Source organism: Ornithorhynchus anatinus, chromosome X2 (assembly GCF_004115215.2).
Source record: "Ornithorhynchus anatinus isolate Pmale09 chromosome X2, mOrnAna1.pri.v4, whole genome shotgun sequence".
In the NCBI taxonomy this organism is placed as follows: domain Eukaryota; kingdom Metazoa; phylum Chordata; class Mammalia; order Monotremata; family Ornithorhynchidae; genus Ornithorhynchus; species Ornithorhynchus anatinus.
In genome coordinates this window covers 20,847,084-20,852,996 of record NC_041750.1, presented here as the reverse complement: position 1 = coordinate 20,852,996, position 5,913 = coordinate 20,847,084, and positions in this window count along the sequence as shown.

Here is a 5,913-nt window from a genome sequence, read left to right as displayed (position 1 = left end):
CACTTACATAGATCAGATCACTGTCCTAAATGCTTGGGAAAGTTCAGTATAATAGAGTAGGGTTGACAATCCCTGCCCACAAGGAGCTTACAAACTTGAGGAGGAGACAGCCATTAAAATAATTTACCAGTGGATATGTATGTAAGTTCCATGAGGCTGGTGGAAAGGTGAAAATCAAAGTGTTTAAGGGGACCAGACTCAAGTGCAAAGGTGACACTGAATTGAGGCTTAGACGGGGATGGGAGGGCTTAGTTAGGGAAGTCTAGTTTAGTTTAGTAGGGTTTTGAAGACGGGGAGAGGGATACGAAAAGGAAGGGAGTTCCCAGCAAGAGGAACGATGTATGCAAAGAGTCGTCTCTGGGAAAGAGGAGCTCAAGGTATAGTGAGAAGGTCGGTATTAGAAGAGCAAAGTGTGCAGGTAGGGTTGTAGTTGGAGATCGGTGAAGTTAGGTAGGAAGCGGAGAGCCGACCGAGTGCTTTAAAGCAGGCAATAAGGAGTTTCTATCCGATGCAGAGGTAGATGGGTATTGGTAATTGAGATGTAAAACTTTAGCCCTTCTGGGTTTTCCAATGCCACAACATAATCACATACACTAGTCTTTTACTGCTTTTAGTTCAGACTCCTCTGAACAAAGCTAGCACAGATACTAATGCCTGAGTTGTAGTAAATGTTGCAACAGAAAATCTGAATCAAGTTTAATTTGTGAACTTAGGTCAGAGGTGTTTTTCTCTTTTCATTTAACTTTTGAGTTAGTAGAAGTTTTATTACTAGTTGTCATAATAGTAGCAGAAGTAGTGTAGCAGTTGTACTATTTTCATTCATTCATTCAATAGTATTTATTGAGCGCTTACTATGTGCAGAGCACTGTACTAAGCGCTTGGGATGAACAAGTCGGCAACAGATAGAGACAGTCCCTGCCGTTTGACGGGCTTACAGTCTAATCGGGGGAGACGGACAGACGAGAACAATGGCACTAAACAGCGTCAAGGGGAAGAACATCTCATAAAAACAATGGCAACTAAATAGAATCAAGGCGATGTACAATTCATTAACAAAATAAATAGGGTAACGAAAATATATACAGTTGAGCGGACGGGTACAGTGCTGTGGGGATGGGAAGGGAGAGGTGGAGGAGCAGAGGGAAAAGGGGAAAATGAGGCTTTAGCTGCGGAGAGGTAAAGGGGGGATGGCAGAGGGAGTAGAGGGGGAAGAGGAGCTCAGTCTGGGAAGGCCTCTTGGAGGAGGTGATTTTTAAGTAAGGTTTTGAAGAGGGAAAGAGAATCAGTTTGGCGGAGGTGAGGAGGGAGGGCGTTCCAGGACCGCGGGAGGACGTGACCCAGGGGTCGACGGCGGGATAGGCGAGACCGAGGGACGGCGAGGAGGTGGGCGGCAGAGGAGCGGAGCGTGCGGGGTGGGCGGTAGAAAGAGAGAAGGGAGGAGAGGTAGGAAGGGGCAAGGTGATGGAGAGCCTTGAAGCCTAGAGTGAGGAGTTTTTGTTTGGAGCGGAGGTCGATAGGCAACCACTGGAGTTGTTTAAGAAGGGGAGTGACATGCCCAGATCGTTTCTGCAGGAAGATGAGCCGGGCAGCGGAGTGAAGAATAGACCGGAGCGGGGCAAGAGAGGAGGAAGGGAGGTCAGAGAGAAGGCTGACACAGTAGTCTAGCCGGGATATAACGAGAGCCCGTAATAGTAAGGTAGCCGTTTGGGTGGAGAGGAAAGGGCGGATCTTGGCGATATTGTAGAGGTGAAACCGGCAGGTCTTGGTAACGGATAGGATGCGTGGGGTGAACGAGAGGGACGAGTCAAGGATGACACCGAGATTGCGGGCCTGCGGGACGGGAAGGATGGTCGTGCCATCCACGGTGATGGAGAAGTCTGGGAGCGGACCGGGCTTGGGAGGGAAGATGAGGAGCTCAGTCTTGCTCATGTTGAGTTTTAGGTGGCGGGCCGACATCCAGGTGGAGACGTCCCGGAGGCAGGAGGAGATGCGAGCCTGAAGGGAGGGGGAGAGGACAGGGGCGGAGATGTAGATCTGCGTGTCATCTGCGTAGAGATGGTAGTCAAAGCCGTGAGAGCGGATGAGTTCACCGAGGGAGTGAGTGTAAATGGAGAACAGAAGAGGGCCAAGAACTGACCCTTGAGGAACTCCAACAGTTAAAGGATGGGAGGGGGAGGAGGCTCCAGCGTAGGAGACTGAGAATGATCGGCCAGAGAGGTAAGAGGAGAACCAGGAGAGGACAGAGTCCGTGAAGCCAAGGTGAGATAAGGTATGGAGGAGGAGGGGATGGTCGACAGTGTCAAAGGCAGCAGAGAGGTCAAGGAGGATCAGAATGGAGTAGGAGCCATTGGATTTGGCAAGAAGGAGGTCACGGGTGACCTTAGAGAGAGCAGTCTCGGTAGAGCGGAGGGGACGGAAGCCAGATTGGAGGGGGTCTAGGAGAGAATGGGAGTTAAGGAATTCTAGGCATCGATTGTAGACGACTCGTTCTAAGATTTTGGAAAGGAAGGGTAGTAGGGAGATAGGACGATAACTGGAGGGGGAAGTGGGGTCAAGAGCGGGTTTTTTTAGGATGGGGGAGACGTGGGCGTGTTTGAAGGCAGAGGGGAAGGAGCCCTTGGAGATTGAGTGGTTAAAAATAGAAGTTAAGGAAGGGAGGAGGGCAGGGGCGATGGTTTTAAGAAGGTGAGAGGGAATGGGGTCCGAGGCGCAGGTGGAGGGGGTGGCACTTGCGAGGAGGGAGGAGATCTCCTCTGAGGATACTGCAGGGAAGGATGGGAAAGTAGGGGAGGGGGTTTTTGGGGGGGAGGGGAGAGGCGGAGGGGTGACTTTGGGGAGCTCAGACCTGATCGTGTTGATTTTCGTGAGGAAATAGGTGGCCAGATCATTGGGGGTGAGAGATGGGGGAGGGGGAGGAACAGGGGGCCTAAGGAGAGAGTTAAAGGTCCGGAACAATCGGCGGGGGTGACGGGCATGGGTGTCGATGAGGGAGGAGAAGAAGCTTTGCCTGGCGGAGGAGAGGGCAGAGTTAAGGCAGGAAAGGATAAATTTGAAGTGTGTGAGGTCGGCTCGGTGCTTGGACTTTCGCCAGCAGCGCTCAGCAGCTCGAGCATAGGAGCGTAGGAGGCGGACGGAGGAGGTGATCCGGGGCTGTGGGTTAGTGGCGCGAGAGCGGCGGAGGGAAAGGGGGGCGAGAGAGTCGAGATGAGTAGAGAGGGTGGAGTTGAGAGCGGAGACCTGATCGTCGAGAGTGGGAAGAGAGGACAGGGCGGCAAGGTGAGGCGAGATGCTATTGGAAAGACGGATGGGATCGAGAGAGCGGAGGTCTCTGTGGGGCAGTAGCGAAGATTTGCAGGGGGAGGGAGTGTGAGAGATGAGGCAGGTGAGAAGGTTATGGTCCGAGAGAGGGATTTCAGAGTTGGTGAGTGAGGAGATAGTGCAGCGGTAGGAGATGACAAGATCGAGGGTGTGACCGAGTCGGTGAGTGGGCGCGGTACGGTGGAGGAGGAGGTCGGCAGAGTCGAGGAGGGATAGCAGGCGGGCGGCAGAGGAGTCGTCGGGTACATCCGTATGGATGTTGAAGTCTCCAAGGATCAGAGTGGGCAGCGAGAAGGAGAGAAGGAAGGTGAGAAAGGGGTCAAGGTGGTTGAAGAAGTCGGAGGTGGGACCGGGAGGGCGGTAGATGACGGCGACAAGTAACTGGAGTGGGTGGTAGAGGCGAATGATATGGGCTTCGAAGGAGGGGAAGGAGAGGGAGGGGGGAGGAGGGATAGTGCGGAAGCGGCATCGGGGCGAGAGGAGGAAGCCGACGCCTCCTCCCTTACCGGTGAGTCTGGGGGAGTGGGAGAAGGAGAGGCCTCCGCTGGAGAGAGCGGCGGCGGAGACCGTGTCTTCGGGAGAGAGCCACGTTTCCGAAAGGGCGAGGAGGAGGAGAGAGCGGGAGAGGAAAAGGTCATGGATGAAAGGTAGCTTGCCTGTAACAGAGCGGGGGTTCCAGAGGCCACACTTGAAAGTAGCTGTGGGTGCAAGGGGAGGAGGGGGGGAAGGGCGGGGGGAGGGGAGGGTTTGGATGGGAAGGAGGTGGCGGGGCCCTGGACGGGGAGAGGGGGATGAGGGGTGGCGGTGGGACAAGAGGACTGGGATGGGGCATGGGTGGGGAAGAGAGAAGGGGGGAGGGGGTGAAGAGGGGGTTAGGTGGGGGGAAGAGTAGGGGGAGGGGGAAGAGGGGTAGCGCTGGTAAAGTGGGGTTCTAGGGCGGGAGAGAGGAGGGGGGGAGGAGACAGAGGAGAGAGCGGGAAAGAGCTGAGCGAGAGAGGGGAAGGGGAAGGGGAAGGGGAGGATAGGAAGGGGCGGGAGGGGGGAGGGGGGTAGGAGGGACATGGCGAGGCCAGAGAGGTGGGTGGCAGCACTGACAACAATAAACAGTAATAAACGAAATCGGTAATATAGCAACATGATACAATATGATACAATACAGTGGTGCTAATATAGCAACATGATACAGTATGATACAATATAGTCGTGTTAATAAAAGGGGTGATGACCAGGGTCGGGGGTAGACTCGATTAAGGGGCGACCTGATCAAATTCAAAATCTGACGACAATAAACAATAAAAGCGAGATCGCAAATATAGCAACATGCTACAGTAAGGCACACTACAATAGTGTTAATAAGCAGGCGATGACCAGGGTCGGGGGACGAGCCGACCCTACCCGATCAGACTCAAAGTCAAGCGGCCAGCGGCCGAGAGAGTCCCAGAGCTCATGACCAAATAACCCTGTGGCGGCGGGGGGGGCCTGAGGTTGTCCGGGGTATTAGCCTACTCTGTGCAGAGCACTAAACAAAGCACTGGGAAACGCATGCATGGATGAGAATTAAACACACTCTGGTTGTCAAGAAGTTTACAAGTTATGAGTTTGAAAACTGTCACTACATCAACGGGAATTTGATCTACCTCATCCTCTTTTTATAGATAAGGAAACTAAGATCCGGAGAGGTTAAGTGACCTATCCAAGGTCACCCAGGAGGCAAGTGGCAGATGGAAGATTCAAACTCAGGTCTTCTATCTCCCAGTTCCATGTTCTTTCCACTGGTGCATATTGCCTCCCAACATCCTTCAGTGTTCACAAATTTAAAATATTGAATGTCTCCAATTTTTTATTGGAAGAATTTGGATCTTTGTATTTATATATATTTAAAGAGAGAGAGAGAAACCGTAAGCTAGTTGTAGGCAGGGAACTTTTCTACTAACTCTGTTGCATTGCACTCTCAAAGGACTTAGTACAGAGCTCTGCACACAATAAGCTCTCAATAATTACAATTGATGATAAGGAGGAGGAGGACGGTATATGTACTCAATCTAATTATTATCTATAAGAAATTATGTGAATTAAAGTATCTATGCATTTTATGACAAAGAATTATAAATATGAACAATTAGGTAGATGTATTTATATAAAGATTTATAGAGATACATACATATAGAGAGATGAATAGATGTTAATATACATCTATATCAATAAGTACACATAAAATTATATGTCTATATATAGTGTATCTATCCTATAGATGGCATTTACTAGTCCATTATTTATTTATTTACATTAATATCTGTCTCCCCCTCTAGACTGTAAGCTCATTATGAGTAGGAAACATGTCTATCAAATCAGTTGTATTGGACTCTCCCAAGTGCTTAGTACAGTGATCTGCACACTGCAAGCATTCAATAAATACCACTGATTGATTGATTACACTATATAATTATAACTCTACAATGTATTCAATGAATTATATGTATATGAGATTGTTATAATATTAATGTATATTTATATGTGTGTGTGTACAACTTTGGAAAAGGGAACATATCCAATTTAATTTCCAAGAAGCTAATACTGAAGTGGTCAAGATTTTGT